Here is a 25,391-nt window from a genome sequence, read left to right on the forward strand (position 1 = left end):
TTGGTAGAGAGTGGTGGGAGGAGTTCTTAGAGGGGTCACACAGCCCACTTCCAGACAGGTCACCCCACCCCAGAATCATAGAATATCAGGGTTGGAAGGGACCTCAGGAGGTCATCTAGTCCAACCCCCTGCTCAAAGCAGGACCAATTCCCAACTAAATCATCCCAGCCGGGGCTTTGTCAAGCCGGGCCTTAAAAATCTCCAAGGAAGGAGACTCCACCACCTCCCTAGGTAACGCATTCCAGTGCTTCACCACCCTCCTAGTGAAATAGTGTTTCCTAATATCCAACCTAGACCTCCCCCACTGCAACTTGAGACCATTGTTCCTTGTTCTGTCATCTGCCACCACTGAGAACAGCTGAGCTCCATCCTCTCTGGAACCCCCCCTCAGGTAGTTGAAAGCAGCTATCAAATCCCCCCTCATTCTTCTCTTCTGGAGACTAAACAATCCCAGTTCCCTCAGCCTCTCCTCATAAGTCATGTGCTCCAGACCCCTAATCATTTTTGTTGCCCTCCGCTGGACTCTTTCCAATTTTTCCACATCCTTCTTGTAGTGTGGGGCCCAAAACTGGACACAGTACTCCAGATGAGGCCTCACCAATGTCGAATAAAGGGGAACGATCACGTTCCTCGATCTGCTGGCAATGCCCCTACTTATACAGCCCAAAATGCCGTTAGCCTTCTTGGCAACAAGAGCACACTGTTGACTCATATCCAGCTTCTCGTCCACTGTGACCCCTAGGTCCTTTTCTGCAGAACTGCTACCTAGCCACTCGGTCCCTAGTCTGTAGCAGTGCATAGGATTCTTCCGTCCTAAGTGCAGGACTCTGCACTTGTGCTTGTTGAACTTCATCAGGTTTCTTTTGGCCCAATCCTCTAATTTGTCTAGGTCCCTCTGTATCCGATCCCTACCCTCTAGTGTATCTACCACGCCTCCTAGTTTAGTGTCATCTGCAAACTTGCTGAGAGTGCAGTCCACACCATCCTCCAGATCATTAATAAAGATATTAAACAAAACCGGCCCCAGGACCGACCCTTGGGGCACTCCGCTTGAAACTGGCTGCCAACTAGACATGGAGCCATTGATCACTACCCGTTGAGCCCGACGATCTAGCCAGCTTTCTATCCACTTTACAGTCCATTCATCCAGCCCATACTTCTTTAACTTGCCGGCAAGAATACTGTGGGAGACCGTATCAAAAGCTTTGCTAAAGTCAAGGAATAACACATCCACTGCTTTCCCCTCATCCACAGAGCCAGTTATCTCATCATAGAAGGCAATTAGGTTAGTCAGGCACGACTTCCCCTTGGTGAATCCATGCTGACTGTTCCTGATCACTTTCCTCTAAGTGTTTCATAATTGATTCCTTGAGGACCTGCTCCATGATTTTTCCAGGGACTGAGGTGAGGCTGACTGGCCTGTAGTTCCCCGGATCCTCCTTCTTCCCTTTTTTAAAGATGGGCACTACATTAGCCTTTTTCCAGTCATCCGGGACCTCCCCCGATCGCCATGAGTTTTCAAAAATAATGGCTAATGGCTCTGCAATCTCATCCGCCAACTCCTTTAGCACCCTCGGATGCAGCGCATCCGGTCCCATGGACTTGTGCACGTCCAGTTTTTCTAAATAGTCCCGAACCACTTCTTTCTCCACAGAGGGCTGGTCACCTTCTCCCCATACTGTGCTGCCCAGTGCAGCAGTCTGGGAGCTGACCTTGTTCGTGAAGACAGAGACAAAAAAAGCATTGAGTACATTAGCTTTTTCCACATCCTCGGTCACTAGGTTGCCTCCCTCATTCAGTAAGGGGCCCACACTTTCCTTGACTTTCTTCTTGTTGCTAACATACCTGAAGAAACCCTTCTTGTTACTCTTAACATCTCTTGCTAGCTGCAACTCCAAGTGTGATTTGGCCTTCCTGATTTCACTCCTGCATGCCTGAGCAATATTTTTATACTCCTCCCTGGTCATTTGTCCAATCTTCCACTTCTTGTAAGCTTCTTTTTTGCGTTTAAGATCAGCAAGGATTTCACTGTTTAGCCAAGCTGGTCGCCTGCCATATTTACTATTCTTTCTACACATCGGGATGGTTTGTTCCTGCAACCGCAATAAGGATTCTTTAAAATACAGCCAGCTCTCCTGGACCCCTTTGCCCTTCACGTTATTCTCCAAAGGGGATCCAGCCCATCTGTTCCCTGAGGGAGTCAAAGTCTGCTTTTCTGAAGTCCAGGGTCCGTATTCTGCTACTCTCCTTTCTTCCTTGTGTCAGGATCCTGAACTCGACCATCTCATGGTCACTGCCTCCCAGGTTCCCATCCACTTTTGCTTCCCCTACTAATTCTTCCCTGTTTGTGAGCAGCTTGTCAAGAAAAGCTCTGCCCCTAGTTGGTTCCTCCAGCACTTGCTCCAGGAAATTGTCCCCTACACTTTCCAAAAACTTCCTGGATTGTCTGTGCACCGCTGTATTGCTCTCCCAGCAGATATCAGGGTGATTAAAGTCTCCCATGAGAACCAGGGCCTGCGATTTAGTAACTTCTGCTAGTTGCCGGAAGAAAGCCTCGTCCACCTCATCCCCCTGGTCTGGTGGTCTATAGCAGACTCCCACCACAACATCACCCTTGTTGTTCACACTTCTAAACTTAATCCAGAGACTCTCAGGTTTTTCTGCAGTTTCATACCGGAGCTCTGAGCAGTCATACTCCTCTCTTACATACAATGCAACTCCCCCACCTTTTCTGCCCTGCCTGTCCTTCCTGAACAGTTTATATCCGTCCATGACAGTACTCCAGTCATGTGAGTTATCCCACCAAGTCTCTGTTATTCCAATTGCATCGTAGTTCCCTGACTGTTCCAGGACTTCCAATTCTCCCTGCTTGTTTCCCAGGCTTCTTGCATTTGTGTATAGGCACTTAAGATAACTCATCGATCGTCCCTTTCTCTCAGTATGAGACAGGAGTCCTCCCCCCTTGCGCTCTCCTGCTTGTGCTTCCTCCCAGGATCCCATTTCCCCACTTACCTCAGGGCTTTGGTCTCCTTCCCCCGGTGAACCTAGTTTAAAGCCCTCCTCACTAGGTTAGCCAGCCTGCTATCACCCTGATTAGTCAAATCTCCCCTCGGGGCAGTCCTTTTGGGACGAAACCCATCCTGATTGGTAGAGAGTGGTGGGAGGAGTTCTTAGAGGGGTCACATGACACACCTTGCTTCCGGTCATGTGGCCACCTTGACCCCAGAAGTAACACCCCCATGGGGCGGGACTTCCAGTGACAGGTGGGAGGGACTACGGGTCAAGGGGTGGGGCTTAACGGTCAAGGGGCGGTGGTTAGGGTTTGATTGACGGTAGGGCCCTTATAGTACTGCCGGGTATCCGAGTCAAGAATGGTGGAGTAGGTCCAGGGATGGAGGTTGGTCAAAGGAACCCCTACATTTTCAGTCATTTCCATTGCACAACTCCAGTAGGGGCAGAACCGGGCCAGGCTCATGTAGTGAGGCCATGGTTCACACCTGGTGTGATCTGGCCACTTACTTGCGGAGAGCCTGCTTTTATGCAAAAAGTTGCACAACCTGATGTCACATGCTGCATGTACATCCCAGTTTCAGTCAACTGCAAAGGGGTGTGACCCAGCATAAGAAAAACAAAGTAAATCTAAGACGCCTTGCCTGGCTTTTACTTACAATTTTAAAATAAGAGAGACTTGTTTAAAAAGATGGGGAGAACCTGGATTGATGTCTGGTCCCTCTCAGTCCCAAGAGCGAACCACCCCTTAAAACAAAGAGCACACACAAAAGCCTTACACCCCCCAAGATTTAAAAGTATCTTGTCCCCTTATTGGTCCTCTGGGTCAGGTGTCAGCCAGGTTACCCGAGCTTCTTAACCCTTTACAGGTAAAAGGATTTTGAAGTCTCTGACTAGGAGGGATTTTAGTACTGTACACAGGAAAGCTGTTACCCTTTCCTTTATAGTTATGACAAGGAACCCCTACATTTTCAGTCATTTCCATTGCACAACTCCAGTAGGGGCAGAACCGGGCCAGGCTCATGTAGTGAGGCCATGGTTCACACCTGGTGTGATCTGGCCACTTACTTGCGGAGAGCCTGCTTTTATGCAAAAAGTTGCACAACCTGATGTCACATGCTGCATCTGATAATTAGGTCCAGTGGTAGGCGCCTAGGTCACAGCGAGGTGCAGGATGGCACCTAGGCTAAGAGTGGTACTAGAATCAAGGTCCAGGGACACACCAGGATCAAAACCGAGATCAGAGTCCATCAACAAAGCAGAAACAGAACCAGAGCCAGTGTCCAAGTCCAGGTCATTACCCCCTGCTGTGAATCTCACAATTGTTGGCTCACAGGAAATCTGCAAAGGTTTTCATCAAACTTCATCTGCGAGGATTTCCAATCTAACACTCATTTGGGCAAGGGACAAATGGAAGACAGATTTCAAAACACACTATGGACATTTTAACTGTCTGATATGCCATTGGAGCTAACTAACGGTCCCCTGACCTTGCAACCCTTCATCAGAGATGTATTTGGGGACAGTGTCATCTATTCAGGTGACATACTCCTCTTTTTGGAGAACCCAGAGCAGCACACACACCTCATCCAAACCTGGAGAGGTTTCGGCAGCGTGGTCTCAACACAGAATTGGAAAAGCGTACCTCCAGCCAACTCTCCACAGAGTTTTGGGGGTACATCCTCTCCCCAGGAGGTGATACGATTGATGCAAATAAGGTGGAAGCCATTCATAAATGGGACAAAGTTTGAAGTCCTCAAGAAGAGCAGCGCTTCCTAGACTTCACCAGCTTTACTGCTGCGTCGGCCCAGGGTTCTCAGAGCCAGTAACCCCCACGAGAGCTCTCCTCCACAAAATGGCCGCCTTCGTTTGGTCACCCAAGTTCCAACAAGCCCGCAAACAGCTCAGAATTGCCTTCACCACTGCATCTATTCTGACGCACAGCATTCATCGTGGAAGTAGACGCATCTACTTTGACCACCAGGGCCTGCTTTATTTGGTGTTGCCAGATGTGGGCCGAAATTCAGACTTAGCTTGACTCACGTGACTTCTGCGCTTTCACCAAGGCACCACGCACCTAACTTCTTGGCATCTCATGCCTCTGGAGACCCTGCTCCGTCCATGGCAGCCATTGCCAGGAATTTCACTCATTCAAATGGCCACATGATGGAACTGACTCTCATAGATCACCTGACCAAGATGGCGCGCTTCATCCCTCTGTGCACGAGTCCCTTCGGCTGAGAGGACAGATCAGCTCCAAATTTCCAAAGGCCAATGACACCTTTGTTTTGCTAACTATAGATTTCCCACTGATTTCATGCCACACTACTAATGGCCTCTCCGAACTTCCCAGCTATCGACCTGGGTCAACAAATCCATTACATTCAAGAAGAACGAAGGGAGCCCCTCGAGGACACTAGGAAGGAGTCAGATATTATACAGACTGCTGATGACAAGAGGGAAGCCATTTGCTGAAGGGAGGTACCAAGTCCCTGGCACTGACCCAATCCCTATGCCTCGTCTGTTGGAGCAGTTCCTGACCCATCCCCCTTGGATGACCTTCTGATCCCATCCTCCTCCCCTGGCTCTAGGGAGCAAACTCTGGGTCCCTTCCCTCACTCTGGCACAATCCGTGCCCAGAGTGACCAAGCCCCTCACAGACAATGGGACTGTCCTCCCTTCTCCTCCTTGTGGGGGGGACTACTACCCCCATTTTACAGACAGGGAATGAAGGTGATGAAGTGACCTCTCCAAACTCACACCTGGAAATGTGGAGGAGATCTGGGAACTGGACTGGGTTTTACAGGACTGCCCTCCCCACAGAGGCAGCTTCACTTTCTGCCCTTCGTTCTCTCCTCCCCTCTTGGCCCGTCTTCGATGGGGATCTCTGAACTGGAAATGAGCAGGGGCTTCCTCCCCCTCTGTCTTCCAATATCTGGGATCTGTCCACAGCAATGCAGCCTGCAGCTGGCCAAGCTTGGGGAGCCATAGCCTCATCCTGTGAAATCGAGAAGTGCTGGCTCTCAGTGATGCTTAGACGGAAAACCACGCACCCCACACAGAGGTTGGAACCCCCCATTCCCAGGTTGTTCTGAGGAGCCATGATTTCTCCAGGAGCTGGGTAAGGGCACAGTGAGCAGTCTGTCAGAGGTAGGGGAGGATCATGTAAGGGGAGGGTCTAAGAGAGGAGGAGCATGAGCTAGGCTCTGTATTTGAGCTTGGCAGGGATCAAGAGAAGGGACAGGGGCTATTAGAGGGCAATGCGAGGTGCAAGGGGGGTCGGAGATGGGGGCAAGGCCTGAAAAGTTCAGCTACTTTAGATCAGCTGTGCCAGAGAATCACCGCTTGAGGTGACTGAAAGCTCTGAACTGGGGCTGGCCAAAAGCATCCTCCTCAGATGGGAACATCCCAAAAGTCTGCAGAAGCTCAGCCTCTGAGGTGAACATTGTGGCCCAAACCTCTCTCTGCTCTGTACCTCGCAGGATTCCAGCCGGCAGTTCCAATCCAGGAGGAAAACTCTGCCACTGAAATCTCACAGCACCTGTGCAGTGAAGTGCCACTTAAACCCGCTGTGATGCACAGAGCTTGCCCTGGCTGTCTGCACAGGACTGAATTTCACCCCTTCAGAGTGTAAGGAAATAATTGGCTGAAGGCCTTTTTCTTTTTGGATGGCTGTCTAGTGGGAAAAATCGATGGGGATTTTTAACCTGTTTCACTCCCATGACTGGTGCTTCAATGATGCAGAGAAGTGCTGATGCATTGGTTGATTTCCCCAACTTTTAATCTACTCTTTTCTTCTCTTTTAACAGGTATTCTAAGGGCACCCCATGCTTCATATGGGATTCTTGGGTGGGCAGATTGCATCAGACCTGCACCTGAATAAATAATAGTGAATGAAATATGCAGACACTAAAGTTCTGCAGCCAAATTCTCAGAAACCTTCCTCTTCAATGTAGGATCAGGATTTTGTTTCTAATTGATTTTTTTTAAAAGTGCTAAGCAGATACTACACTGTAATAAGAGGAAACAGAAGCAAAAACTGAAAGGATGTTACTTAAACCAATGAACAGATGCAGAGAGTGGAAACACGGCAAAGCAAACAAATGAATACTATGAGTAAATAACCTGAAAGCAAATAGGGAAGAAAACCTCATCTGGGTAATTGTGGCTCTTGGGACAAAAATCAGGTTCCTGGTACGTAGCCTGGCTGAGATCATCCCTTTTCCCTGGATCCCAGAGCTGGGATTCAAATGTCATTCTCTGCGTGTTGTCCTTATTTTATTCCTAGGAAAAGGATCCCCAAAGGAGTTGTAAGGATCCTGGACTCTAATGTCTGCAAGAAGCTTCAGCCACCTTCACAGGTAGAAGTCACTGTCTTTCCTACAATGCCACTAGTGCTCTTCCTGCTCTCCAGATCTGCTCCCTCCAGCAGGACAGAGACACCGCTTAACTCCCCGAGTCCTGATTTCCTGCCATTCTAGGGGTTGAGGGGTTTGCATTGCCCCCACCCCCACCATCAGAGACTTTTCCTATGGGAATCTCCCTAGAGCAGGGAAGAAATCTGTTCTTCCATTAGAACCAGACTGCTCAGTAAATCCACCCACACTGACCTCATCTCAGCTGCTTTGTTTATCCGAGATTAGTGGTATCTTTGGAAAACCCTTAGAGTGCCGGGGTGTGAGGTGGAGCACGGGCGACGGGAGCTCCAGGAGATTCCCCTGAAGAACACCACCCTGTCTTTCTCTGGTCAGCTTAAAGTTCGCCGTCCATTGTGGAGGTGAAGACCAGATGGGAGCTGCTGGATTGACCTTGATATACCATGTCCTTGAGTGGATGAAGGACCTACATCTCAGGGATGGCCAGCAGCAGATGTAACACATGTGTCCAGGAATGGGCTAAACAACCTACACTGATAGGTAAGTACATTCATGGCCACATGTAGACATCACAGGAAATGGTGGGGATTGAACCAGGGTCCTTCAGCACAAGCCCATCTCACTCAGTGTCAACCAATCCAGCTCCAGCCATTAGACCGCGCCCCCTTCCAGAGCTGCTGAACCCAGGAGCCCTGATTCTCAGACCCGGGCCTCACATCACAAGGCCAAACCTCCTCCCATTATGGGCGCTGTAGAAGGGACCATTGGCAAAAAACCCTCGTCATTCCCCCTATCAGAGACTGCAGCCACGGGTGACAAGTGAATGAGCTGAGATCTCCCCTGTGGGAATCCGAGGGGCTGCGCATTTGGGTTTCACAGGGAAGGCCTCTGGCAGCCACTGACAGAGTGTTCCTCGGAGGAGATTTTCCGTCTCTAACAAAGGGTTTCTGTTCCCCCAGATCTCAGCCGCTCAGCAGAGTGCGGGAGAGCCGAGTGCTGATGGGCTAGTGGGGTCCCAGGAGTCGCTGTGCAGCAGGTGCAGTGTCTGCAGTCACCATGGGCCAAACCCTGCGCTCCAGACAACCCAGGCTGTTTCCCTGGATTGCCAAGGGGACTTTGGCTTGGGGAATCGGTGGCTGGTGCCTGTGTCCACAACTGGGATGTTGTCATGAGGCTACTCAATGGTCCAGGAAGCGCCATGCGAGCAAGGGGAGAATGGACATTAGAGAGCGAGGCGGGGACCTCTGCGGAGCTGCTGCAGTCGAGCATCCACAGCCAGAAGAGAGACGATGGGAAACGCGCTTCGATGGCTGGCCACAGCCGCAGCAGCTGTCTCCTCAAGCTCTGCTCACGCTCTAGCCAACAGAGGCAGGACAAAGAGCCACCCAGTGAGAGCCTGGCTTGCAATTCGCAATACGCGCTTTTTTCAGTGGATTATGCTGTCCTGACAGTCTATTTCCTGCAATGTGCACATCCAGCCTCCCTGGCTGACCTCAGTGGGAGTTAGGTTCTCCGTGCCCACAGGACAGGGCTGGCCTTACCATGAGGCGAACGGAGGTGGCTGCCTCAGGTGACAGACTGTGGGGGGGCACCACTAGGACCCAGAGTGTAGAAAATGGTGTCTGCTGCTGGTGCCTATGTATTCTCCCTGCTCGAGATGCACAGAGATGGTGGCGTGCTGGGCTGGAGGAAGGGCCCATCCCTCCCTTCTCTCCCCAGGGAGCAGAGCCTCCTCTGCCTGCAAATCCTGCAGCCCGCCCGCTGTCCGAGCATGCCATGCAAGCCGGCCCCGGCTGCACGGCGCTGACAGCACAGCTCAGCCCCAGCAGGGGTCTTACACTTCCCGCCGCAAGCGGCTCCACTCTCCGTCTGGCTGCTGCTGTGCAGTCTACAAGGGAAAGGAGCCATTACTGGGTAAATGTACCTCTCTGTATCGATTCCCAAGCAAAGGCCTTCGCTGGCTTTTGTTGGCCGCTCGAGGGGCTCGAGGGGACATCAAAGGTCCGTGGCCCGGTGCGCTTGGCACCAATAAAGACACCGAGGGGAGAAAGCAAGCCAAGTTTATTTCAGAGCTCTGAAATGGCACTAGGAGACCAGCATGTCTCAAATCCAGTGCAACAAATACAAATAACTTTTACCTTTTATACTTCAAGCAGTCTCTGTGTAAGCCTTTGTCCTGTTACTCCCTCTTACTCCTCCCACCCCTCCCTTCTCTAGCAGTTACAGTTAGAAAAGTTCCCATACGCCTGCTTATCTTTTGGCCTTGCAAGGCCTGTTTACAGCAGTCTGCCTGCTAGAAAAGCTGACCAATACATTTCTGCTTTAGCCTGTAAGCAGTGAGCACAGAAGTAGGTGAGAGTTCACAAGATGGAGTTTGGGGGTTCAGATTGGCCCAGAGCAAGAGAGTTTCATCGACACTTTGGTCTTCCGCTCTCCCGAGTTACCTGGTAGCTATGCCTAGTGGACCCCAACACTTTCTAAAGGGCAGGAGAGCAATTCACTGGGAGCGTGGTTCTTCTCAGACACGTCCTCCCTTCCTACAGTCTGCGATCTGCAGCCAGGACTGGTGGAGCTAGATCCTGAGATGGTATAAACTGGACTAGCTTGAGGATCATAAATCAAGCACTTTAATACTTCAAGTGTCTATTTTGTTTTAAGTCTTTAACAAATAAAAAAAATACATGCGGAACCACATACACCTCTACCCCGATATAACGCTGTCCTCGGGACCCAAAAAATCTTACCGTGTTATAGGTGAAACCGCGTTATATCGAACTTGCTTTGATCCGCCGGAGTGCGCTGCCCCGCCCCCCCCCCTCCTCCGGAGCACTGCTTTACCGCGTTCTATCCAAATTCAGGTCACATAATATCAGAGTAGAGGTGTATGTGCATGAATATTCTCTCATTTCTCCTGGGATATGTGTCAAACTGCCTCTCCAGGGCAACCTCTTGTTACTTTTTGATTCAGGCTGCATTTGCTCACCAATGACTTTGCATGTTGCTGGCCCTTTGGGGAGCTGTCTCCCAACCCCAGGACTGTACATATGCAATCCCTTTTTGGGGTTGTAACCCTGTGTTTCCCTCTCCCAGCACTGAGTCCTTCCCTGTCCCCTTTTCCTCAAGAGCTGTGGTCTGCGCTCTCTGGGCTAAGCGTGTCTACTTTTTGATCAGAGGCACCGTTTCCCAGCAATTTCCCCTCCCCTAGAAACACAATAAAGAGAGAGTTACTATAGGCATTAGCATCTCACCAGAGATCACTGCTCACAGAGTGAAATATGGAGACCTCGCTCACGTCTGCGCAGAAGGAAAGCTTGGGAGGCCATTCAGAGATAGATGGTATGAATGTAATTCAAGATGTGCAGTTCCTCTTTATAAAACAGACACATAAAATGATACCTCAGTTAAATGTGGCCTCAGGGGGCATTTTTCAAAAAGAAGCAGGAATGGTTAGACAATGGGAACATCCATCTTTGAGTCACATATGACAAAAAAAAGTTTGTCAAACCAATATGTTTCCAAGAAACATTTCAGTTTAGACTGACTGGCATTTTTCAACAGAAAATAGTGTAGTCAACAATTTTTCAACCAGTTCTTCACATTAACTTTCTAATTAGATTTCTCCTTTCTCGCCCCCGCTCCCCTGTATTACAGGCTGTAGGTGCTCTTCCTAATTTGAAACACGTACATCAAAGCTGAAGATCTGAAAGACAAGTCCTAGGTTAGAGAATTGTCTTTTGTAACTAGAAAAGTAACCTACAAGCTTCAACCACAGACATGCTGGAGGCATCAGCCCATCCACACATCAGCCCAAATCTAGCCTGGGAAAGAAGATGTGCTTGACCACATTCCCAGAATGGTAACATATCCAAAGGATTGTGGACCAAAGTAGAAATGAGTGTGAAAGATGGTGACTCTCTCTCCCCAAAAGATGCCCTGTCCCTAGCTCCCCATTTGAATCAAAATATTTCCAGAGTAAAAGTTCTTCTTCAGAAGATACCAAGAGGAACTGCCCTCTTTCAAAACAGCTTGCATCTTCTATTCTCCAGGATGGCTCTCTGTGCTGACATGGACCACTAGCTTCTGTGAGGGCAGCTTGACTTTACTGCTGTTGGTAAATAATGGCAGGTGGTGGTCATATTGAAAGAGGACCTCTTTGCTTAAAGGCAGCTTTAGCCTTATTCCTGTCAACAATTATGAGAGCTGGTGGCGATTTTGAAAGGTTGCAATTCTCTGAAGAAGAACGATTCACCATTAAAACTTTCGGAAAATGTTCCCCTTACCTGTGGAGTTTTTACACACATACACATAAATTCTTATGCATCAACCATTTTAGCAGAAAACTTCAGCTTTTTCTAAAAAAAAAATAAAGCTCAAACTCTGGACATTTTTATTTCTCTTCTCTGGACTTTTTCAGTTCTAATATATCTTTTTTTTTTTTAGATAGGGCAACCAGAACTGCACAAAGTATTCAGGGACTGAGGATACAATGTATTTATATATAGGCAATATAATATTTTCTTTCTTATTATTTATCCCTTTCCCTAATGGTTCCAAACATTAAGTTAGCTTTTTGTACCACCACTTCACATAGTTTTCAGAGAACTGTCCACAATGACTCCTAAGATCTCTTTCTTGACTGGTAACAGCTAATTTAGACCCATCATTTTGTATGTCTAGTTAGGATTATGTTTTCCAATGTGCATTACTTTGCATTATCAACACTGAATTTCATCTGTCATTTCCTTGGCTGATCGTCCAGTTTCGTGAGATCCCTCTGTAAGTCTTTGCAGTTGGGTTTGGACTTAACTATCTTGAGTAGTTTTGTATCATCTGCAAGCTTTGAAACCTCACTGTTTACCCCTTTTCCCAGATAATTTATGAATATGTTTAATACAGTTCTTTATGGAACCCCATTGTTTACCTCTCACCATTGTGAAAGCTGACCATTTATTCCTACCCTTTGTTTCCTGTCTTTTAAATAGTTACTGATCCATGACAAAACCTTCCCTCTTACCCCATGACTGCTTAATTCACTTACAAATAGTCTTTTTCTTAAGCAGGGTTCTGTAACTTTTTGTGCAGACTAGACGGTCAATATAACACTGTGTCGTGGAAAAACGACCACGCGTTGTGTTTGGATCAGAATCGCCCGAGGCCCCTTTATTACCAGCATGCAAGGGGGGTACCAGCGAACTGGCAGTCCCCCCGAATACAGATTTTTCAACAGCTTTTATAGCAAAAAAACACAATTAGTAATACACACGTCCTTGTTCACATTATTGCCATAATTGGATAAATGCTGTGCAATTCAGTGGAGACCCTGACATGATTATTTGTTCTCACTTCTTCTCCCCATTATTCCTGGGGGAATTCTGCACCATTGCACAATGCACAATTCACATCGCATTAATATTCTGTGCAGAATTTCCTTCACCTCCCCCAGATTTGGTATTGCAGAGCTGTTGGCTGCCACTAGAGGCCGCTGGACCCAGCAGAGCCCAGCTCCCAGCTTGCCCATAGAAGATGCTGCCAGGGTAGAGAGATGGAGATGAAGGGTTCCTGGCACACCTTGAAAGGAGGAGGTGACATGCAGGAAACTCCATACAAGCACAGGGCCCAGCATCAGGTTGTTTCTCTCTCTGGATCCCTGGGCTTTGGAAACGGAGGGGTGCGAGTGTCTGAGCTGGGAAGGCTGCAGCTGGGCTCTGGGGGACTGTAGGGGGTGCAGGTGTCTGGGCCAGGGGGGCCCTGTGGCTGGCAGGTATTTTGAAAAATTACCAAAATAATTGAAACCGGTGTGATTATATAGTGTTATTTGACAAATTAAATATGCAGAATTTTAAAATATTGTTTTGGTGCAGAATTCCCCCAGGAGTACCCCATGGAGACAGCTCTGTACAGTGGAGTATATGGCTGGGGTAGAGATTTTTATTATTATTATTCTGATCTGGTTTACACAGGTTTTACACAGCTGGAACTCCAGGGGATTTCAGTGCCGTTCCTCTTGATTTGCATCTGTTTATAGCTGTTTAAAAGAGACCTGAATCAAATCTGACTTCAGATTTCAATTTTCAGTTTAATGGCCTCGAAACCCGCCTGTCACAAGCACCCCCTCTCAGGCCGATAAGTGCCTACAGGTCTGTCGCATCTTACGCGCATTTAACATGCGCAATTTCAGCTTTACGCAGTCGGCAAAAAAAAAAAAGAGAGAGAAAAATAACAATTTTAATACGGTACCTCTAGTGCGGGCGATTCCGCCCGCCATTCCACTCAACGTAATTTTGACTATACGCGATTTCCGCTTTACGCTCTAACTGCGGAACGTGATCCCAGTGTAAGATGTGACAGACCCGGACAGTCACTCAGTTTGGAATAGGACAGCACCCACTGGTGCAGATTCTCTCTTTAGAAGGAATTTGGTCTGCAGAAGCATTTGGATTCACCGGTCTTTTTATGAAACACTGAATAAACACACAGAAATTGCCAGATTGGATCAGACCGGAGCTCCATCTAGTGTCTTGTCTCTGCTAGTGGCTAGTACCAGAGGTTTCAAAAGAGGGTTTAATAACTTTCAATAGGCAGATGTGGAATAATCAGCCCTTCCCCACATCCTGCCATGATCTCTAATAATTAGAGATTTGGTTAAGTCCTGAAGCATTATGTTTAGTATACTTTAAGCATCCGCATCCATACACTATGCCATATAAAGCTGTCAAATCCCTCCAGTTGCTTTGCAGTGCTGCTTTAACAGCTCTCCTAGGATCTACAGACATTTCCCAACTTCTCAGCACACCCAGAATAAAGCTCAGACCAGCAAGGTACTGAGCACACTAGCCCCAATGCAAGGAAACATAAGCACATGCTTAACATGCTTTAGACTGTAAGAAGCCCCATTGAAATCAAGGACCCTGGGGTTCTGGTCTCTGTTTGCACCTCCAGTCACTACTGTAAAACAAACAACATTGAACTACGGGCAAGTTTCAACCACATGCCAGGCTCCTTCTAGGATCTTTTGATTTTATATGTATGACACAACAGGACACCCCCCTCAGGAATGGAGAGATTGAAAAGGTCTGGGGAATCACTGCTTAACCCCTAGCCCACTGCCTTTCAGACCCACGACGCCCAGTCAAACATTTTCCCTCTTTTTCATGCAATTTGATCCCTTCTGCCTCCTACTGCTGCCACCCCCTTTCTGCCCTCACCCAAACACCGCGGAGTTTTCATCTCACTCCCTTGCTCCCAACACAGCTCAGACACAGGGCAGGGGGAAAAGCAATTCTAAAGGCTGGGGAGTCTGCTGCGTGGCCTACAGAAGCAGCGGTATCCTCGAGCTGAGAACTGGGCAGGCAGAGGAAGGGGGCAAAAAACAGAGCCATACCCAGCTACCAGCACCAGCCATCTTAACAAAAAGCATCACTCGATCCATGATAGATTCATAGGACTGGAAGGGACCTCAAGATGTCATCAAGGGCAGCCCCTGCACTCATGGCAGGACCAAGCACCATCAAGAACATCTAACCTGCTCTGAAAAATCTCCAATTATGGAGATTCCACATCCTCCCTAGGCAATTTATTCCAGTGCCTAACCTCCCTGACGATTAGAAATTTTTTCCTAATGTCCAACCTAAACCTCCCTTGCTGCAATTTAAGCCCATTGCTTCTTGTCCTATCGTCAGAGGTTAAGGAGAATAATTCTTCTCCCTCCTCCTTGTAACAACCTGTTAGGTATTTGAAAACTGTTATGTCCCCTCTCAGTCTTCTCTTTTCCAGACTAAACAAACCTAATTCTTTCAATCTTCCCTCATAAGTCATGTTTTCTAGACCTTTAATCATTTTTGTTGCTCTTCTCAGGACTCTCTCCAATTTGTCCCCATGTTTCCTGAAATGTGGCGCCCAGAACTGGACACGATACTGCAGTTGAGGCCTTATCAGAGCTGTGTAGAGTGGAAGAATTGCTTCTCTTGTCTTGCTTACAACACTCCTGCTAATGGTAGATTGTCTGTCACTTGAAGTCATTCCAACTGGATATCTAGCTAAAAGATGTGTGAGAGCTAAAAAAATAATAATTATAGGCTCGATACATAAATTATTGGGCAAGGTTTTGTTATGCAGGAGGTCAGATTAGATGATCACATTGACCTCTTCTGGCCTTAAACTGTATGAAAAATCAGTTTTACCCAATCAGGGGCAGTAAATTGTAAGGCACTATTAGGCACTAATTGTAAGGGTAGGGTGATTGCTTGGCATCTACACGAACAAAGTTAAAGTTGTTTGTTCGCTGTAACTGTGCTTTTTCCATAGTTTAACACATCTGGATTTCTTTTAAGCCTAACTTTGACGCTGAATTCACTGAGTGCTCCCTACGGAAAGAAAGACTGAGCCATTCATTTCCAGTTACACTGCTCTTGAGACTTCTTCCTGTGACTTAGCAAAACAGCGAGAGCTTTCCGTAAAACTGAGCAAAGGCAAATAAACAAATCTACTTAGCATGTTAGAGCACCAAGGAGGGCATTGTAATGAGCCCCTCTGTGCCTGGCTTGAGACTATAATTGGAGGTGTGACTTCAGAGACTTGATCCTTAAATGCCACAGAAATGAATATATAAGGTTTTTGGTGCCCTAACATGATCCCTTAGGGATAAAGAGTGATTGAACACTCTGTTCCACCAGTAGCTATGATAGAATACTTCTTTCCTTCAGTGGAGGTGGGATAGCTATTTTCCTTCAGTTCTGATTCCTGGACATAACTTTCCATTTTCTCCATTTACTTGGAAATGTGATGTTAGCGCAGTCAACATTGCAAGTTGAGACAGACATTGTTCGTTTGTTCATTTTTCTGTCTCAGGGTAAATTACAGGGGCAATGGACATGGTTCATGGAAGACCCTGAAAGGTCCAGATGGATATTAGGTAAGAATCCAGGATTATACATAGAGATGAATCTGAGTTACACACTTCAGATCTGGAATCAGATTCAGATCCGACTTCTTCAACCTTTGAGGATTTTCAGATTCTGGGCTTTTCAGCCAATTATAGAGATAAATCAGGGTTATAAAATTTGTATTTATTGTTGTTGTGTTATCAATTAGAGGTCAAGGCCCCACTGTACTAGGTTCTCTGGAAAAACATAGTAAGAGAGGGAGTGTGAAGCAGAGCCAGGAATTAAAGGACTATCTCAATCTAGTGCCCCTACTGCCAGTCTGACCATTATCCAGTGTTGTGTATGTGTGTGAGTGGGGGTGGGGGAGGACGGACACTTGGATCCAGTGGGTTCTGGTGTGGCCGATCTCTAACCATAAGGGGGAAATAACAGTAATTATTTGCACTGCGGCAGCCCCAGTCATGGTCGTGTTTGTTTGAAAACTGTAACCAATGGGAAGCAGTGGGAGGGCAGAGGCGGTAGATGACATTGCAATAGCAGAGGAGCCTCATGGTGTTGATAGACTGTGAAGGGGCTTGGATTGAAAACAAGCTGTTTGGGTTCGATTCAATGGGGACGGGGGAGCCAGAAGAAGGAAGCAAATGGAGAAAGCCTCACTTCTGAGGTGTTACATAGTTTTGCCTTCATGTCTCTTCAGCCTTCTTTCTTCCTTCTTTCTCTCTCCACTCTCCTCACACTCCTCTCTGATACAGCATTTTCTCCTTTTATCTCATTCTCTCACCTGTGGCTTCATGTAATCCCCCTATGCTCCCTCTTCCAAGCATCCTCCCTCCCTCCTTCAGAGCCTTGCACACAGCCTTCCATTGTTGCTTCTGTGCCAATGTTATTCCTTCACCATTTCCCGCCTGTATCATATTCCTGTGTCACGGCGAATGACCTAGAGAGATGAAGGACCTGGCAGTGTGTACCACTAGTAGGCATAAGAAACTGGGACTGGAGACAAGTGGCCAGAAACCTCCTAGAGCAAGGATAGCATAGATTGAAGGCACACTTACCAGTTCTCACGGTATTTGGTGCTTCTCTTAAAGCCTCAACTCCTTCAGTCATGTGATCAGTTAAGAATCTCAGATTTTTTTTTAAGTATGTTTCTAGCCCTCAGGGTTGCTAAGAAAAGCTTGAAAACGTGACTCTCTCCAGGGCCCAGAAACATTGTTCCATTGCAATTTGCTGTCTGAGTGAAATTGGAACATTTCGTCAAGAAGGGCCAATTTCACTGCAGCACCACGGAATTGAGGAAACTCTGCCTACATCAGAATCCTGCCTGGTTTCTGCTAGTTCACCTGCCCAGCTCCTTTGCAACCTGCCCAGTGGCCTGCTAGCAACCTCAGAGCTTCCAGAGTCCATGGCCTTGGAGCAGATACACATGCAGATTGCCCTGGGGGCTGGGAACATCCAAAATTGTCAGTGTCCATGACTCCAGGGATCCATTTCCTTTTCCAGAGACTTTTCAAAAACTGTGGGTTTGTTCCTAAACCAAATTCTGAAATATAAAATCTTGCACAAAACAGAATTACACTTCCCTGCCCCCTCTCTAAACCCTTTGTGTATTATTTTTAAAAGATCTCAAGATTTTAAGCCAACTGCATGATTTTTGGAAGCCTGATAATGGTTTTCAAATGCTTGGGATTAGCAACACTGCCAGGGGATGTGTTATGAAGCAGCAGTAACCAAGTGACTGGGACATAACAGACATTGTAGTCATCTAAAAGGATTATCTGGAATAGGGTGACCAGATGTCCCGATTTTATAGGGACAGTCCCGATTTCTGGGTCTTTTTTCTTATATAGGCTCCAATTACCTCCTACCCCCATCCCGATTTTTCACATTTACTGTCTGGTCACAATAATCTGGAAGGATTTAAAGTATGAGTGCTTTCTAACTTACCCTCAGTGAGCAGACAATATAAAGTACCTAGCTCAAACTCAAACCCATGCCAGGTATATTTCATTGGAGAAAATTTGTGATAATGTACATGAATCCGGAAACTCCCTATGGGGAACTGCAAAAATAACAGGAGTACTTGTGGCACCTTAGAGACTAACAAATTTTAAAATGGGGAACTGGATGCCTAATTCCAGTCAATTTTATGGAGACTTGGATGTCTAAATCTCCTAGACAGCCTTGAAAACCTCAGCCCTGTTAAAAAGGGAGTGTAAATTTAAAGGTCCATCCCAGCTCTTCCCAGACATCACGGCGGCTGGTTTCCTGTAAGATATTCATTACTCACATTCAAGCCCGGTGGTGTCATTCAGATTTAATTCATGCCATGAAATTTCCTTCTTCCATGCTGCTCACTCTTGTTATCCCGGCAGGTATGGTTTCATGCACCCCTGTATAAATGGCTGAGGGCAATCCCAGCATGGTGACCCAGTTCATCCTCCTGGGGCTGACGGAGCGTCAGGAGTTGCAGATACCCCTCTTCGCAGCGTTCCTGGTGATCTATGTTCTTACGCTGGTGGGGAAGCTTGGGATGATTGTGTTGATCAGGGTTGATCCCCGACTCCACACCCCCATGTACTTCTTCCTCAGTGACCTGTCCGTTGTTGACCTCTGCTACTCCTCAGTCTTCGCTCCAAGGATGCTGGTGAATTTCTTAGTGGGGAGTAAAAGCATTTCTTACTCTGCCTGTATTGCTCAACACTTCTCTTTTGTTGTGTTTCTGACCACAGAAGGGTTTCTGCTGGCCGTGATGGCGTATGACCGCTATGTAGCCATCTGTAACCCTCTGCTCTACACCGCTGTTATGTCTAAGAGCGTCTGTATTCATCTAGTGGCCAGCTCATATGTAGGGGGGCTCATGAACTCACTGACCCACACATGTGGCTTGCTGAGTTGTCATTCTGTGGATCCAACGTCATCAATCATTACTTTTGTGACACTAACCCATTGCTGAAGCTCGCCTGCTCTGATAACCACATCAGTGAGATTTTGCTTGTAGCGTTCTCTGGGGTTATTGCCATGTCCACCCTCCTGATTGTCATAATCTCTTATCTGTACATCCTCTTCTCTATCCTGAGGATCTGCTCCGCCAAGGGCAGGCGCAAAGCCTTCTCCACCTGTGCCTCTCATCTGACAGCTGTCACCATGTTCTATGGACCTGTGAGCTTAAGCCACATACAACCCAGTTCCAGCTACTCACTGGAACAGGAGAAAATCTCTGCTGTGTTTTATACCCTGGTGGTCCCCATGTTGAACCCCCTGATCTACAGCCTGAGGAACAAGGAGGTTAAGGATGCTCTTAAGAGGGTGATAGACTGGAAAAACATTCTCAGCTAATTTGTTCACCATGACAATTCCAGTCAATTGAGAAGAACAATTGGAAGAAGGATTGTAGTATGGTCTATGTGTTACTGCCTTGATTTGTGTATCACAAATGTTGTACAAGAATTAAATGAAACTCAAAGAACTGATGTAGCATGTGGAAATTATGTTTTACAATTGCTTGAGAGGAACAATGTTACCTAATGTCCTGTCATTATGTGGCTGTTGGAATATAGACACCTTTCCTTGTTTCTTGACCATTAATCTATTTGAAATGGTGCCCTGCAAGGTTATCTGAGATTAAAAATAAAATAAACTTGCTTCTAGGTTTAATTTCTTAATGTGTTACTTTAATTAATGCTCAGTATGTGACTTGCATTATGAGAATTCAACGCTTTTGCTCTCTTTAGTGTCTGGGCCTCATACGGCTGCCACAATTGATCTCTATCCCCTTTATAACAGCCCTTAACGTAGTTGAAGACTGTTATCAGGTCCCTCCTCAGTCGTCTTATCTCAAAACAAAACATGCCCATTTTTAAAAAAACTTTCCTAATAAATCAGGTTTTGTAAACCCTTTTTGTCATTTTTGTTGTTCCCCTCTGGACTCTCTCCTATTTGCCCACATCTTTTCTAAAGTGTGGCTCCCAAACCTAGACACAGAACTTCAACTGAGGCCTCACCAGTGCCAAGCAGAGCCAAATAATCACCGCCCTGGTCTTACATACGTACAACATACCTGGTAATACACCCTAGACAGCCTTTTTCACAACTGCACCTCATTGTTGGCTCATAGTCAACTTGTGATCCACTTGAACTCCCAGATCCATCTAAGCAGCACTTCTCCCTAGCCAGTTATTCCCCACATTGTATTTATGCATTTGATTTTCCCTTCTAGAGTGAAGTACTTGTCTTTGCACTTGTCTTTACATTGATCACATCTATATTCATACTAGTGCTATATACATCTATTCTTAACAGTGTTATTGTATATACTTAGGCTGGGAAGGAATACATTTTTCTCAATAAAGGTTGGTAAATATTGATTTCACCATATGCACACAAACCAATGAAAAAAATGTTGCCATCAATAATAATTGAAATTTACAGATAGGCAAAGTAAGAAAAATTGCAGCTTCAGAATGTATTCGAGTTTGATTTAAGGATATTTTTTGATCTATTTTGACAAGTGATGTTGACAATTTGTGTTTTAACAGCTATAAAGCTTTAACTTTTTGAATCTCAGTGTCGACTGTCATTAAAAAAAATGTCTGACCTCCCATTGTCTGATCCCCCATAATTTCCCGCAATTATAAAGGTTTAAACATTTAAAATAAAAAAGCCTTAAAAATAAACATTGATATTATCAATTAAAATGATAAAAAACTTAAAAATCAAATTCTGACAAGGCTCTATATACTTGTTATACAGCTTTATTCTCAATCATCTTGTTGTCACCTTGTGCTGCTCCCCATCTGTTTGTCATCTGTATCGTTGTCTCTTATTTTAAGCTTACATTACAAGCTCCTTTGGCCAGAGGTTGGGTTTTGTTTTGTTTTGTTATATGTTGGTACAGCACCTAACAGAATGGGGTTGGGATTAAGCCCAATACTAATGAATTAATGAAGTAGTATCAATAATAATGCTCATGTAATTTTACCCCCACCAATGCCATATATTTCAGAGGGGTAGTCGTGTTCGTCTGTTTCAGCAAAGACAACGAGGAGTCCTGTGGCACCTTAAAGACTAACAAATGTATCTGGGCATAAACTATCGTGATACATTTGTTAGTCTTTAAGGTGCCACAGGACTCCTCGTTGTCACTGCCATATAGTGATTTTATAGGTTTACTTACAGCAATGCTATAAATTTATCATATATTTTAAGGGCTAGAAAGGACAATGAGATCATTTAGTCTGGCTGTATAACTCAGGTCACACTCCTATACAGTTATCCTCGGTATTAAGCCCATTAACTGGCATTTTATTAAGCGTATCTTCCGGAGAGCCATCGGGTCTTGATTTGGCAGCAGCTCTAGCTGGATAAACCGTCACGTCCCCTGGTAGTTCATTCCAGCCGTTAACCACCCTCACTGTTGAAAATGTGAGCCTCAGGACTAATCCGAATTGGGATAGTTTTACTCTGAGTATCACCATATATTGTTCATTAGAACCGGGGGGAGAGGGGAGTTGGACCAAAATCCTTTTTTTCTGAGCAACGCAGATTTGGGTTAACTGAAATATTTTATGAATCTGTGTCAAATGAGCTGGATTGTTTTGCTTTGATCTAAAACCTCAGAAAAATCTAAAAGGTCTAAATATTTTAAGTTTCCCATTTAAAAGACTTTTTGTTTCAAAATTTACTTCAATTTTATTAAAAAATATAACAATTGCAAAAACTGCAACGGATCAAACAAACCATTTCATTCAACTTGTCAGTCAGCCAAAAAAATGGAAATTTGTGGGGAAAAAAATCAATTTGGGTCAACCAGAAACTAAAGTTTTTCATTTATGTTTCAGACTAGCCAGCAAACCAAGAAATCAGCTATTCACAGAGTTCTTTTGATCAGACACTTTCCCCCCTCATCATTGCTCTATACTGATTAGCCCTATTCTCACCACTGACACAATCCTATTGCTTTAGGGCTGGTCGACACGGGAAACGACTCTACAGCTATTTAACGTAACTCCCTAGATGGCCTTTGGGCTTGTCTTCACTACCGCCCGGATCGGCGGGTAGAAATCGATCTCTCGGGGATCGATTTATCGCGTCTCGTCGGGACGCGACAATCGATCCCCGAATCGACGCGCGTACTCCACCAGCCCAGGTAGGAGTAAGCGCCGTCGACGGGGGAGCCGCGGCGGTCGATTTGCCGCCGTCCTCACAGCGGGGTAAGTCGGATCAGATACGTCGAATTCAGCTACGCTATTCCCGTAGCTGAATTTGCGTATCTGAAATCGATCGCCCCCCGTAGTGTAGCCGTAGCCAAATAAGAATGCCATTTTCTGGTTTAGTTTAATCCAGTAAATTAAGAGTGTCCATACCAGGATAGCTCTAGTGCCTTAAATTCACATATTATCTTGCTCAGGAATAACTTCCCAATGCAAACAAGCCCCTGTACTCACCAACACTGATTTAGAGCTTTGCTTTCATCCCTCCACGCAGAGGTGGGACACTGAACAGCAAGGTTTAGCAGTGGGGAAATTAATTTATTTGATGTTTTTCCATCCCGAAGAACCCAATACAATTGGGCAAACATTCTGGTGTAGCTGAATGTGCACTTTTATCTGAAAAAAAGTTTCAGCCAAAGAATTTTGGCCAGCTGTAGTTAGGATACTTTCTACCCCATGGAAATGCCTTACACTTAAACTCTGCTAGGTAGACTTGAGCCAAGGGATAATAGAGTTTAGCCCATTGCGATTAATGGTGAGAGGACATAAATCCACTGAAGCACACTCAGACGCAACTTCCTCCGGGATTCAAGAGTTGACCCGCTACCCAACCCCATTCACAGGGGTTCTTTTTATCCTGCATTAATAAAGTTTCAATGAAAAATATTAGAGCACAATATTGGATCAATCATAGAATCATAGGACTGGAAGGGACCTCGAGAGGTCAGAAGTCCAGTCCCCTGCACTCATGGCAGGACAAAGCACCATCTAGAACATCCCTGACAGGTGTTTGTCTAACCTGCTCTTAACAATCTCCAATGATGGTGTTTCCACAACCTCCCTAAGCAGTTTATTCCAGTGGTTAACCACCCGGACAGTTAGGAAATGTTTCCTAATGTCCAACCTAAACCTCCCTTGCTGCAATTGAAGCCCAGTGCTTTCTACACTGGAAAATACTGATTAGTAAAAAATGAAATATTCTTGTGGGAAAAGGCCAGTTTCAATGAATTACTCATTTCAAAAAAAAATTGAAAGAAAAAAGAAGCTTAAAATTGTCTAAATGTTCATTTTTGACATTTTCAAAATGAAAAGTTGCCTTTTTTTAGTTCAAAATGACTCTGTTTCAAAATCTTAATTATCTAATTATTTTTTTTAAAGGTTCATATAATTTGAACTATTGGAAGAAAATATTTTGATTGTTCAAAATCAATTTTTCCCCAGCTTTTTGGTTTGTGGAAAAAATGAAAATATCAGCTTTTGGGATGGGACATTTTTAAAATCTCCAAAATTTTCATGGGACAGGAAAACCATTTCCTGCCCAGCTTTAATCTTTGGTTCCAAACTAAAATAATCCACTCAGTGAATAAACAAGAATCTCCCTTAGCCTCCAGAAGAGGAGGTTTTTTACTGTATTCAAACCTGAAGCCAATTCCTTATGGAAAATGTCCATATAATTTTATTATAAAAATATGTCAATGTTCTATAATATTCTTAAGCCAACTGTAACTGAGCATGCTGCTGTATCCAGTCAATGAGGGTTATGTTTACCTGGGATCTGTCAGAGAGGAGGTACGCTAAGTGCTGCATTAGGGGGGCTGTGTTGGTGAGTATCTGAGTGTCTGTTGCAGGGACAGTTTGTCAGTTTGACCGTGTGCTTGATTGTTTGATTGTTTGTTTGAACAGTGTGAATTGGGAGTGCTTTGTTCCAGGTGGGCCTTGAGTGGGCCTGACTGGTATAAAAAGGCAGTCAGCAGCGAACCAGCTGAGCGGCGAACAGCGGAGGCTAACAGAGGGAGTTCGCCTGGGGAGAGCCCACTGAGGCTTACATCTCGTGGGCTTCTGTGAGTTGCTGCAACAGCTGAGGAAGCTTTAGAAGGAAGAAAGTATGGAAGGTGAATGTTCAGTTGTTGTAACCTGCACAGGTTGTGCCATGTTTGTCTTTCTTCCACAGGACAGAAGCGACTTTGTCTTTACAAAGTGCAAGCTGGTCTCCATATTGGAAGAGAAGGTTCGAGGTCTGGAGAAACAAGTATCGACCCTGCGTTGCATACGAGAAAATGAAGATTTCCTGGACAGACGTCAGGATATGCTTCTATGGGCACAACGTTCTGAGGAATCGGAGCAGGTTGCGCAGAGGGGACTGAGGGACGGTGAAGAAAATTGGCAGCATGTGACCTCCAGAAGAAGAAAGAGGAGCGTCCATGTACCAGCAATGGAGATACAGGTGAGCAACCGTTTTCATTTTCTCTCCACAGGTACTAATGCGGAGAGTGGAGTAGATGATACATCTGAGGGAAGGGAGCAGAAGGAGACTCCACCGATTGGAAGGCATGAGATGCACTGTCCTAGGGATGGGGGTTCCACGACCACCGCTCCCAAGAGAAGGAGGAGGGTGGTGGTGGTCGGGGACTCCCTCCTCAGGGGGACTGAGTCATCTATCTGCTGCCCCGACCGAGAAAACCGAGAGGTCTGCTGCTTGCCAGGAGCTAGGATTCACGATGTGACGGAGAGACTGCCGAGACTCATCAAGCCATCAGATTGCCTATCCCTTCCTGCTTCTCCACGTGGGCACCAATGATACTGCCAAGAATGACCTTGAGCGGATCACTGCAGACTATGTGGCTCTGGGAAGAAGGATAAAGGAGTTTGAGGCGCAAGTGGTGTTCTCATCCATCCTCCCTGTGCAGGGAAAAGGCCTGGATAGAGACCGTCGAATTGTGGAAGTCAACGAATGGCTACGCAGGTGGTGTCAGAGAGAAGGCTTTGGATTCTTCGACCATGGGATGGTGTTCCAAGAAGGAGGAGTGCTAGGCAGAGACGGGCTCCACCTAATAAAGAGAGGGAAGAACATCTTTGCAGGCAGGCTGGCTAACCTAGTGAGGAGGGCTTTAAACTAGGTTCACCAGGGGGAGGAG

General features: G+C 46.1%; 1 pseudogene; it reads left to right on the forward strand.

Moving 5' to 3' along the window:
* Positions 1-18,665: 18,665 nt before the first annotated feature.
* Positions 18,666-19,603, forward strand: LOC135874290 (olfactory receptor-like protein COR8; annotated as a pseudogene).
* The last annotated feature ends 5,788 nt before the right edge of the window (positions 19,604-25,391 follow it).

This window comes from Emys orbicularis, chromosome 2, assembly GCF_028017835.1.
Source record: "Emys orbicularis isolate rEmyOrb1 chromosome 2, rEmyOrb1.hap1, whole genome shotgun sequence".
Lineage (NCBI taxonomy): Eukaryota > Metazoa > Chordata > Testudines > Emydidae > Emys > Emys orbicularis.